A 12445-nucleotide genomic window follows, 5' to 3' on the forward strand; every position below is an offset into this window, starting at 1 on the left:
GCAGCCTGCCCCCGCCCTAATTACTCACGCGGCACACTGTAAGCGCTCGTGTTTCACACACGCGCGTAAACTCGCGTGAGCGTCGGCGGCCATGTATGTTTTTATACACGCGCCTCATGCACACGCGCTCAAATTACTAACACCGCACCGAGGTTCCACCCACACACACAGAAATGACACGGCACCGATACTATGAACTAAAGTTTATTAATGGCGCAAATACACACTTCCTGGAAGTGGAATATCTCGCGAGGAGAGCCTAGCCTATGAACCCAGTCACACAAACGTCCTACCACGTACCTCGAAAGTAGACGCGGGGCATCCCATGGACGCTGAGAGAGTCGGAGGGAGGAGGACGAGGGAATACTTGACCTATAACTGTCTCGCAGCAGCGCTCGCTGGCATCATACGGATGCTGTGAGCGGCTCGAAGAGGCAGAACGGCAGGGAGAGGGTCTTGACCGCCCGGAGGTTGAAGCCAAGAGACCGAAATCGTCCCCTGGCTCCTCTTTTTATGCTCTAAACTTCAAAAGCCCAGGGTGAGGGTCGGCCTGTGAAGGTCGGCCAATCTCCTGGTACCGGGAAACCATGGGACTTTCCCTCTAAGGGCCCTTCGGATTAAAACCCGATGTGCCAGGCAATCCCCCTCCAGGGCACTACGTGGATGCGCTGCGTGCGGGTCTGTGTTTAGTGCAGTGGCCGGGAGGGAATTGCAACGCTTGTGGAGTTGCTCCGCGGTCGTGGCACCACAGACCTATAGACTAAAATCTTGACTTAAAGCTGTCGTGACTGCAGGAATTCATATTCTTTGGGTCTTTCGGTAAAGTAACGGAGTTAGGTTCAAAGAATATAACAAAAAATAACAAATACTACGACGTTTCGATCGCAACACAAGTTGTCAAACCGTCGTTTTTGTTATTTTCTTTGAACCTACCTACGTGACTTTACTGAAAGACCCAAGGGACACCTACAGACTCATCACACAGAGACCCATCCACTCACCACAGAGACCCAGACTCATCACAGAGACCCACAGACTCACCACACTGAGACCCATAGAATCACCACACACAGAGGGACTCATCGACTCACAGAGAGACCCAAGGGCTCGCGCGTAGGTGTGTGGTGATTGAGTTGAAGTTGGAGGGGGTTTACCAGCACGTCGCACCCATCCATGGCTCCCTGTGGCCACTGTGGCGGCTTGGAGGCGACGCGCGGTTCACAGCTGGTCAGCATTGGCGCCTCCCCCCCCCCCCCCCTCAAAAATATCATTGCTCACAACCACCGCTACGTCACCATTCGCCAATAAGTGACAGTGACGCCACCACGGCGCCTGTGCCAGGCCAGGTGCACTTTGAGGACACGTGAAGTGTCGAAGGGTCGCTGACAGGTCTCGGGACAGACCCAGGTGCCATGGGTTGGCTGACTGAGATGACTGGTAGATGCACCAGCTGCACCCCGTACTGTGCAAAATTGCTGCATTTTTGCCGCCCGGCGCTCCGCTCATTGTTGTGAGAGTCGCTCCTCTGCCCTCCTTTGTTGCTGGAGGGCGACTGCCTCCAACTGCCCAGTAGCAGCAACAGCGTCCTTCACGAGCCTCCTCCACAGAGGCCGACCCCGACACTGCTGGTACCGGTCGTGGGCAAGTCCGCTCAGCTCCACATCCTCCTGTACCGCATCAGTCCACCTCCACTCCAGCCCATGCCGTGCCCGCCCAGCCCCATCCATCTTTCCACATCCTCACCTACCGGCTGACTCACACACACACCCACTAATATCTACTCATGCACCCAAGCGTGGAATTTTAAATGCAGGCTACGCAAAGCATTATGATCAATTCACACCAAAATTTACCCTCAACCACTTACACCACTTATCCGTGAACGATACACACACTAATCAGACACTACAGTTGTGTGCAGGGTGTTGTGATGTCACGTAGCTCGACGTTTCTCCTGCTCCGCGCCAGCCCTCCATCATAACGCGGCGTCTGTCTGTGGCCTCGTCGCATTGTTCTTAATGGGCGCGGGGTGATGGTGAGAGACGATTCAGCGGTGAACACTGATTTACCGTGGCGACAATTAACGTTCAGGTGACACGGGGCACGGTATTTGAAGAACCTCTTATCTGTCCTGTAAGCAGATTCCTCTGCGTGGGATATTTAATACCTCTTAATGTACAGACAACAGACTTGGGGCAAGTGCTGTAAGCGAGCACTTATGAAGGTCGGCACGACCGCCTTTGTCTCCCCAATCCTGATTATTATATACTGCATGAAGTACTCATTAGAGACTGAGTTGACCAGTGATAATCATCACTTGGTGTTGACCGTGAGTGGGGAATCAAACTCGGGTCACCGGGTTCCAAGCAGTGCGCTATAACCGCTGCGCCACCACTCCCTACACACCTAACTCACTGACAACAGCTACGTAGTGGTGACCACCATGGCGTTTGTGCCAGGCTAGGTGCACTTTGAGGCCAAGTGAAGTGTGGAAGGGTCACTCCTCGCAGGAGGTCATGGAACAGACCCAGGTGCGATGGGTTGACTGACTGAAACGACTCGTAGATGTGTAATGTGTTCTTTTATGGAGACGGAGACGTTGAAGTAGAGGCAACACGGTGTGTTTATTTTTAGCTTATAATAACTCTCTTACGCCCCCTATCTAGGGAGGTACGGCCTCCGGGCTATTGTGACCTAAACACTGCCCCCTGCTGGCTTCCAGCCCTCCGGCTATCCATGTCCTAGGGGAGGATATCCTGACCCGACCCAGCCAAGGTACGGGTCCAACCACTGGTCCAAGCTCGACCCGGTCCTTACAAGGGCAGCGGGCTCGAGGTTTCAGGGTCCTAGTCGAGCTGGCCTTCAGTCTTCGGTCTTCAGTCTTCAACTGCAACTGCTCTTAGCCTCTCCAGAGGTCCACCTTATATACAGTTTCTATGCCGAGGGGCGGGGCTCTGTGGGATCGTAGAACACCCCACAGCCCCCACCCGTTGGGAGGGGCTGCGGGGGATCCCAGAACTCCCCACAGCCCCCACCCGTTGGGAGGGGCCGCGAGGAATCGTAGAACACCCTGCAGCCCACACCCGTTGGGAGGGGCTGCGGGGGATCCCAGAACCCCCCACAGCCCCCACCCATTGGGAGGGGCCGCGAGGGATCGTAGAACACCTGCAGCCCCCACCCGTTGGGAGGGGCTGTGGGGGATCCCAGAACTCCCCACAGCCTCCACCCGTTTGGAGGGGCCGCGAGGGATCGTCGAACACCCTGCAGCCCCCACCCGTTGGGAGGGGCTGCGGGGGATCCCAGAACCCCCCACAGCCCCCACCCGTTGGGAGGGGCTGCGGGGGATCCCATAACCCCCCACAGCCCCCACCCGTCGGGAGAGGCCACTCATTGTTGTGAGCGTCGTTCCTTTACCCTCTGCTGCTGTTGTAGGGCGACTGGTTCCACTCAGCTCTACATCCTCCTGTCCTGCATCAGTCCATCTCTTCTCTAGCCCATGCCACGCCCGTTTATCCCAATCTATCCAACCAAAGAACAGATGATTGGGCATGCGGTGCCTAGTAATGTGGGTTACATGACCCAGCCAACGCAGCCTTGCCTGCCGGAGGAGCTCACTGATGATGGGACTGTGTCCAGATCTCTTAATGATATGTGAGCTACTCGCACAAAAAGTCCGCTCAGCCGATCCGGCAGCAAGACCAAAATATCCGATGTTATCTTAAATAATCTGCGTTTCACAGATTATACAAATCAACGGCATTGATGTCCAATTTTTAAGTATTTTTTATCTTAAATTGTTAATGTAGTCGATTAGACTTGTGTTTTAAATCAATGTGCATTTACGTCATTTCGTATACTTATAAATCAATGTTATGCTAATGCCCGATTTTATCATAGCCGCGATTCAGTTTATTCCAATGTGCTCCTTCATCTTTAACTCGATCCTGCTAGGATCCAATTTATATTTAACTTCATTTAGTGAGTGAATAAAAGACCACGTGTATTGGAGATAATGGGAGGCACGGGCAAGGAAGAGGTAGATAGTGTAAAGGACGGGAGAGGAAGATAGTGGGAGGCAATGGCGAGGAAGAGGGAAAGGGCGTGATGGGGGAGGAATAGGGAGATAGTGGGATGGACGGGGGAGGAAAAGGGAGATAGTGTATGGGACGGGAGATGAAGAAGGAGATAGTGGGAGGCAAGGGTGAGGAAGAGGGAGATAATGGGAGGGACGGGAGAAGAAGAGGGAGATAGTGGAAGTGATGGGGGAGGAAGAGGGAGATAGTGGGATGGACGGGGGAGGAAGAGGGAGATAATGAATGGGACGGGAGATTACGAAGGAGATAGTGGGAGGCAATGGTGAGGAAGAGGGAGATAGTGGGAGGGACGGGAGAGGAATAGGGAGTTAGTGGATGGGATAGGAGATGACGAGAGAGATAGTGTGAGGCAAGGAGGAGGAAGTGGGAGATAGTGGGAGGGACGGGAGTTGAAGATGGAGATAGTGGGAGGGACAAGATAGGAAGAGGGAGATAGTGGGAGGGACGGGGGAGTAAGAGGGAGATCGTGGGATGGACGGGGGAGGAAGAAGGAGATAATGGGGGGGACGAGGGAGGAAGAGGGAGATAATGGGAGTGATTAAGGAGGAAGAGGGATATAGTAGGAGGGACGGGAATGGAAATGGGAGATAGCGGGGGGGATTGGAGATGGAGATAGTGGGAAGGACGGGGGATTACGAGGGAGACAGTAGATGGGAATGGGAAGGAAGAGGGACATAGTGGGACGGATTGGAAAGGTAGATATTGGAAGGAACGCGGGAAGAAGAGGGAGATAGCCACTGATGTTAGCCGTGGCCAGAAATTGAAACTCGGTTACAAAGTTCATGGTGTGGTGGGTGTTTAGGTGGGGTTTCTCTGGGTACTCCTGTTTCCTCTCACGTGTATGAACGCTCATTAATTGCTCAATTGAATTATTTCTATGCATTGTGACGTTTTGCTATGTCATGTGATCACAATTAGGCGCCACGGTGACGAAACGTTAACTCTTTTGCAGGGTATACAGGAGGTCGTGTATTCAATCCTTACCCTGACACCTATGTATTTGGAGTTTGCATTGTTATCTCCACGTGGTCGCGAGTATTTTTCTCCGAGTCCTCCGGGTTTTCCCTCCACATTTATAAACACGTGTTTAGAGTATTTGGCTACTATAATGTCCACTTAATAAGCCAATTTGTTGAGCTGTAATTGTGTGGCCACTTCTGAAAGAGAGCTGTATAGCTCAGTGGGGCTTGCCTGGTAAAAGTAAAAAAAAGTCAAATAGTGAGAATTGTTTATATCTGGGATAAATGCACCCGTGCCACCATTCACAAGGTGGCTTTAATGATGTGGGGATCTGTGCCTGGCATTTTAAGGTGGGATCCGGAGCATTGAATGAGCCCTGACAAGGCAATGGCCCACCCGTAGATTCGCTCCATGAGGAACTTTTAGGGGGCTCGGGACCGTGGCGCCAAGAAGACCAGCTATTGGACCATGGAGGCAACCGAAAGGTGTGGATGGGGGGGGGTGTCATCAATGAATACATTTTTTAAATTGTTATTAAAATTAATAATCATTTGATATTGTAATGGGTATGGGCTACTGGGAACCACAGACAGGGGAATACAGTTTGGCAAGAAAATGTTTACTTCACTTGTTCCACGTGCATGGGGTCGAGTGTAGCCTACTCGCACTTGTGGGGTTTCTCCGAGAGCTTCGGTTTCCCCCCCCCGCCCCCCCACACGGAAAGCTCGCTATCTGGTCGATACCAACTTATCAATAGGGTCACAGAGCTTGGGCAATCGTTGGTGCCAGCTCACCACGTGGCTTCCTTCCTGATTACTCTTTGTTTTTTTCGGTAAAGTCACGTATACATAAGAAATAATAAAATAACATAATAGTGTACGACGTTTCGGTTGCAACACAAGCAGCCATCATCAGGTACAGAAGAGCTAAATTTACGAGTGAGAGGAAACACATAACCCCAGATGTATATACATACACACAAGTAGGGGGGAACTAACACAGATACAAAAGGGGACACAGAGAAAGAAGCATACCAAACAAACAGGGTTTAGCAAAATTTGGAAACCATATAAAGCAACACAGACGGTCGGTCAAAACACAATTAACGCATAATCTGGTTGATTACGCTATTTCAAAGATTGTTAAATTGCAAGTTAAGTATGAAATTTAAAACACAGACCGGGCACACACACATAGACATCCAAGTAGAGCGAACCAGCACAGACACGCACACAGTGAAGTCGTCTTAAATAGGCAGAGAAGGTAAGGCTGAGAGACAATGGGACAAATTAGCATGAGGTATGCATGGAGCAAAGGGGGCGCGGCAGCACAAACTCGGAAACACCAAGGCCCACACACAAGCAGAGCCAGCACAGAGACACAAATCCAAGCCAAGACACAAAGGCAGATGCACAAGCAGAGACAACACAAAGACACAGACCTCATACCTCCCCGTAGAGGTGGTTCAGACTTGATTCGAAGCTTTCGTGAATGCAGGAATTACTCTTTGTTTTTTTCGGAAAAGTCACTTATGAATAAGAAATAATAAAATAACATAATAGCGTATGACGTTTCGGTTGCAACACGAGCAGCCATTATCAGGAACAGAAGAGCTAAATTTACGAGAGAGAGGAAACACATGACTCCTTGGTGTTTCCGAGTGTGTGCTGCCACGCCCCCTTTGCTCCATGCATACCTCATGCTAATTTGTCCCATTGTCTCTCAACCTCACCTTCTCTGCGTATTTAAGGCGACTTCACTGTGTGCGTGTCTGTGCTGGTTCACTCTACTTGGATGTCTATGTGTGTGTGCGCGGTATGTATTTAAAATTTCATACTTAACTTACAATTTAACAATCTTTGAAATAGCGTAATCAACCAGACTATGCGTTAATTGTGTTTTGACCGACCGTCTGTGTTGCTTTATATGGTTTCCAAATTTTGCTAAACCCTGATTGTTTGGTATGCTTCTCTCTCTCTGTACCCTGTTGTATCTGTGTTAGTTCCCCCCTACTTGGGTGTTTGTATATACATCTGGGGTAATGTGTTTCCTCTCTCTCGTAAATTTAGCTCTTCTGTTCCTGATGATGGCTGCTTGTGTTGCAACCGAAACGTCGTACGCTATTATGTTTTTTTTTTATACGTGACTTTACCGAAAAAAACAGAGTAATTCCTGCAGTCACGAAAGCTTCGAATCAAGTCTGAACCACCTCTACGGGGAGGTATGAGGTCTGTGTCTTTGTGTTGTTTCTGCTTGTGTATCTGCCTTTGTGTCTTGGCTTGGATTTGTGTCTCTGTGCTGTCTCTGCCTGTGTGTGGGCCTTGGTGTTTCCGAGTGTGTGCTGCCACGACCCCTTTGCTCCATGCATACCTCATGCTAATTTGTCCCATTGTCTCTCAGCCTTACCTTCACTGCCTATGTAAGGCGCCTTCACTGTGTGCGTGTCTGTGCTGGTTCGCTCTCCTTGAATGTCTATGTGTGTGCGCGGTCTGTATTTAAAATTTCTTACTTAACTTGCAATTTAACAATCTTTGAAGTAGCGTAATCAACCAGACTATGCGTTAATTGTGTTTTGACCGACCGTCTGTGTTGCTTTATATGGTTTCCAAATGTTGCTAAACCCTGATTGTTTGGTATGCTTCTCTCTCTGTGTACCCTGTTGTATCTGTGTTAGTTCCCCCCTACTTGGGTGTCTGTATATACATCTGGGGTTATGTGTTTCCTCTCTCTCGTAATTTAGCTCTTCTGTACCTGATGATGGCTGCTTGTGTTGCAACCGAAACGTCGTACGCTATTGTTATTTTTTTATTATTTTATTTATACGTGACTTTACCGAAAAAAACAAAGAGTAATTCATGCAGTCACGAAAGCTTCGAATCAAGTCTGAACCACCTCTACGGCGAGGTATGAGGTCTGTGTCTTTGTGTTGTCTCTGCTTGTGCATCTGCCTTTGTGTCTTGGCTTGGATTTGTGTCTCTGTGCTGGCTCTGCTTGTGTGTGGGCCTTGGTGTTTCCGAGTGTGTGCTGCCGCGCCCCCTTTGCTCCATGCATACCTCATGCTAATTTGTCCCATTGTCTCTCAGCCTCACCTTCTCTGCCTATTTAAGGCGACTTCACTGTGTGCGTGTCTGTGCTGGTTCACTCTACTTGGATGTCTGTGTGTGTGCGCGGTCTGTATTTTAAATTTCATACTTAACTTTCAAATTAACAATCTTTGAAGTAGCGTAATCAACCAGACTATGCGTTAATTGTGTTTTGACCGACCGTCTGTGTTGCTTTATATGGTTTCCAAATTTTGCTAAACCCTGATTGTTTGGTATGCTTCTCTCTCTGTGTACCCTGTTGTATCTGTGTTAGTTCCCCCCTACTTGGGTGTCTGTATATACATCTGGGGTTATGTGTTTCCTCTCTCTCGTAAATTTAGCTCTTCTCTACCTGATGATGGCTGCTTGTGTTGCAACCGAAACGTCGTACACTATTATGTTATTTTTTTTATACGTGACTTTACCGAAAAAAAACAAAGAGTAATTCATGCAGTCACGAAAGCTTCGAATCAAGTCTGAACCACCTCTACGGCGAGGTATGAGGTCTGTGTCTTTGTGTTGTCTCTGCTTGTGCATCTGCCTTTGTGTCTTGGCTTGGATTTGTGTCTCTGTGCTGGCTCTGCTTGTGTGTGGGCCTTGGTGTTTCCGAGTGTGTGCTGCCGCGCCCCCTTTGCTCCATGCATACCTCATGCTAATTTGTCCCATTGTCTCTCAGCCTCACCTTCTCTGCCTATTTAAGGCGACTTCACTGTGCGTGTCTGTGCTGGTTCACTCTACTTGGATGTCTATGTGTGTGTGCGCGGTATGTATTTAAAATTTCATACTTAACTTACAATTTAACAATCTTTGAAATAGCGTAATCAACCAGACTATGCGCTAATTGTGTTTTGACCGACCGTCTGTGTTGCTTTATATGGTTTCCAAATTTTGCTAAACCCTGATTGTTTGGTATGCTTCTCTCTCTGTGTACTCTGTTGTATCTGTGTTAGTTCCCCCCTAATTGGGTGTTTGTATATACATCTGGGGTTATGTGTTTCCTCTTTCTCGTAATTTAGCTCTTCTGTACCTGATGATGGCTGCTTGTGTTGCAACCGAAACGTCGTACACTATTATGTTATTTTTTTATTTATACGTGACTTTACCGAAAAAAAACAAAGAGTAATTCCTGCAGTCACGAAAGCTTTGAATCAAGTCTGAACCACCTCTACGGGGAGGTATGAGGTCTGTGTCTTTGTGTTTTCTCTGCTTGTGCATCTGCCTTTGTGTCTTGGCTTGGATTTGTGTCTCTTTGCTGTCTCTGCCTGTGTGTGGGCCTTGGTGTTTCCGAGTGTGTGCTGCCACGCCCCCTTTGCTCCATGCATACCGCATGCTAATTTGTCCCATTGTCTCTCAGCCTTACCTTCTCTGCCTATTTAAGGCGACTTCACTGTGTGCGTGTCTGTGCTGGTTCGCTCTACTTGAATGGCTATGTGTGTGTGCGCGGTCTGTATTTGAAATTTCTTACTTAACTTGCAATTTAACAATCTTTGAAATAACGTAATCAACCAGACTATGCGTTAATTGTGTTTTGACCGACCGTCTGTATTGCTTTATATGGTTTCCAAATTTTGCTAAACCCTGATTGTTTGGTATGCTTCTCTCTCTGTGTACCCTGTTGTATCTGTGTTAGTTCAGCCCTAATTGGGTGTTTGTATATACATCTGGGGTTATGTGTTTCTTCTCTCTCGTAATTTAGCTCTTCTGTACCTGATGATGGCTGCTTGTGTTGCAACCGAAACGTCGTACGCTATTGTTATTTTTTATTTTTTCATTTATACGTGACTTCACCGAAAAAAAACAAAGAGTAATTCATGCAGTCACGAAAGCTTCGAATCAAGTCTGAACCACCTCTACGGGGAGGTATGAGGTCTGTGGCTTTGTGTTGTCTCTGCTTGTGCATCTGCCTTTGTGTCTTGGCTTGGATTTGTGTCTCTGTGCTGGCTCTGCTTGTGTGTGGGCCTTGGTGTTTCCGAGTGTGTGCTGCCGCACCCCCTTTGCTCCATGCATACCTCATGCTAATTTGTCCCATTGTCTCTCAGCCTCACCTTCTCTGCCTATTTAAGGCGATTTCACTGTGTGCGTGTCTGTGCTGGTTCACTCTACTTGGATGTCTATGTGTGTGCGCGGTCTGTATTTTAAATTTCATATTTAACTTGCAATTTAACAATCTTTGAAATAGCGTAATCAACCAGACTATGCGTTAATTGTGTTTTGACCGACCGTCTGTGTTGCTTTATATGGATGATGGCTGCTTGTGTTGCAACCGAAACGTCGTACGCTATTATGTTATTTTATTCTTCTTATTTATACGTGACTTTACCGAAAAAAACAAAGAGTAATTCCTGCAGTCACAAAAGCTTCGAATCAAGTCTTCCTTCCTGATTGTCTGTGGTTCCTCGCACCTCTGAGGCCTGCTTGATCACGTCTAAGTATAAATATTGTTGTTATCAAGTTCTAAGTGGACCTGTTGTTATCTTTCGCCTGTTGCTATCAAGTTATAAATAGAAATAGTTATTATTGTTGTTTTTGTTATAATTCGCCTGGTGTTGGTGGTGCACGTCTCTAATCCACCACTGGAGAAGGGCAGCGAGGGTTCGTAAATCCCCGCACAATGATGTTGTGAAATCCTCTTCCCGTGAGCGTTGAGGTGCATAACCTGCCTCGCCAGGAGAAGGCAGTACAGCAAGTGGACTCATCGCCATCGTCACCTGTATGGTTTAAAATGCTGCCACTTCGCACACGTGGGTTTTCTCTGGGTGCTCCGATTTCCCCCACTTGTATAAACACTCGTTATTAATTAGCCCATAATGCCTCCAAACATAGAGTACCATAGAGCTTGGACAATCGTTGGTGCTGGCTCGCCACGTGGCTTCCTTCCTGCATGTCTGTGGTTCCTCGTGCCTCGTGAGTCGTTCTTGTGAGCACTATATATCTTTAAATAATAACTACAATTATTCGCCAGAAGGTGATGACGCAAGCCTGTGATCCAGCACTGTAGAAGGCAGCAAGGGTTGGTGGATCACACAGTAAATGTTGTGAAACCCCCTTCCCGTGGACGTTGAGGTTCCGTCTCCTGGCTGCCTAGGGGAAGGCAGTATAGCAAGTGGGATCATCGCCATCGTCACCTGTATGGTTTAAAATGCTGGCCCTTCACACGTGGGTTTTCTCCGGGTGCTGCGATTTCCCCCCACTTGTGTAAGCATTCGTCATTCATTGATTGAAAACATCTTACAATAAAAAAAACAAATTCAGGACCTTACTATAACTCATCGTGGCTTTCCTGGAGTAAGTCTATTTTATCATTATAAGGAATTACAGGGGCTGTATGATAACACGACTAGAGAGCTGGCTTGCACTGTGGGGAGTTTAATATTCAACTTGGATTCCGCACCCCTCAATGCCCATTTTAAATTCAATTTGTGCACTTAAGACTCACACAAACAACCATACTCAGAGAACCATAGATTGCCACTCAGACCCAGACCCAGAAACCCATAGACTCCAACAGAGACCCATACATTCCTTCAGACACTCATAGACTCATATGGCGACCCCATATACTGACACAGGGACCCATAGACACCCACAGAGACCCACAAACTCAGCAATCCATAGACTCGCACAGAGGTCAATAGAATTTAAATCTGAATATTTATTTACACTGGATGAATCCGATGAGCTAAGAAGATCTGTTTTCACAGCCGTCCAATCGGGCAGGTCAGAACATAACAAAAAAATACAGAAACACGACAGGAAAGGCAAACTGTTCAAAAGTATACAAATTAAACTGAACTCTTTTAATCTTGATTTGAAGCTTTCGTGAATGCAGGGATCCATGCTCTTTGGTTCTTTCGGTAAAGTCACGTAGGTATAAATAAAATAAAATTAAACAAATAACAACGTTTCGATCGCAACACAAGCGATCTTTATCAGGTGGGACAACCACAGCAAGAAAATTCTGAAGTCGGCGGGAGAGCTGCCATGGCAAGAGGTTATATAGGTAAGAGAGGGGGGAGGAGGCAAGGGGGGAGAGAGAGGGGAGGGTGTGGGGACCTGGCTAGCAGTAAACCGGCAGGTAATGATGGAAACAATAACAACAACAAGTTAAGGCATTACCTGGTTGATAAAATCCTTCCAATGATTGTTTAATTTGTATCCATCTTCTCGGTTGAAGTTTTGTCTATGTATATAGATCTGGACGGCTTCATGAACAAACCTTTATTAGTAGCCCGAAAGTTTGCAGAGTACCTTGGTCTCAGAAAATATAATTATCATGCGAGCCCACACCGTTATAACAATGGTCAGCTA

The sequence above is a fragment of the Petromyzon marinus genome, chromosome 48 (assembly GCF_048934315.1).
Source record: "Petromyzon marinus isolate PM22_M1 ecotype Great Lakes invasive population chromosome 48, UKy_Petmar_22M1.pri1.0, whole genome shotgun sequence".
NCBI lineage: Eukaryota > Metazoa > Chordata > Hyperoartia > Petromyzontiformes > Petromyzontidae > Petromyzon > Petromyzon marinus.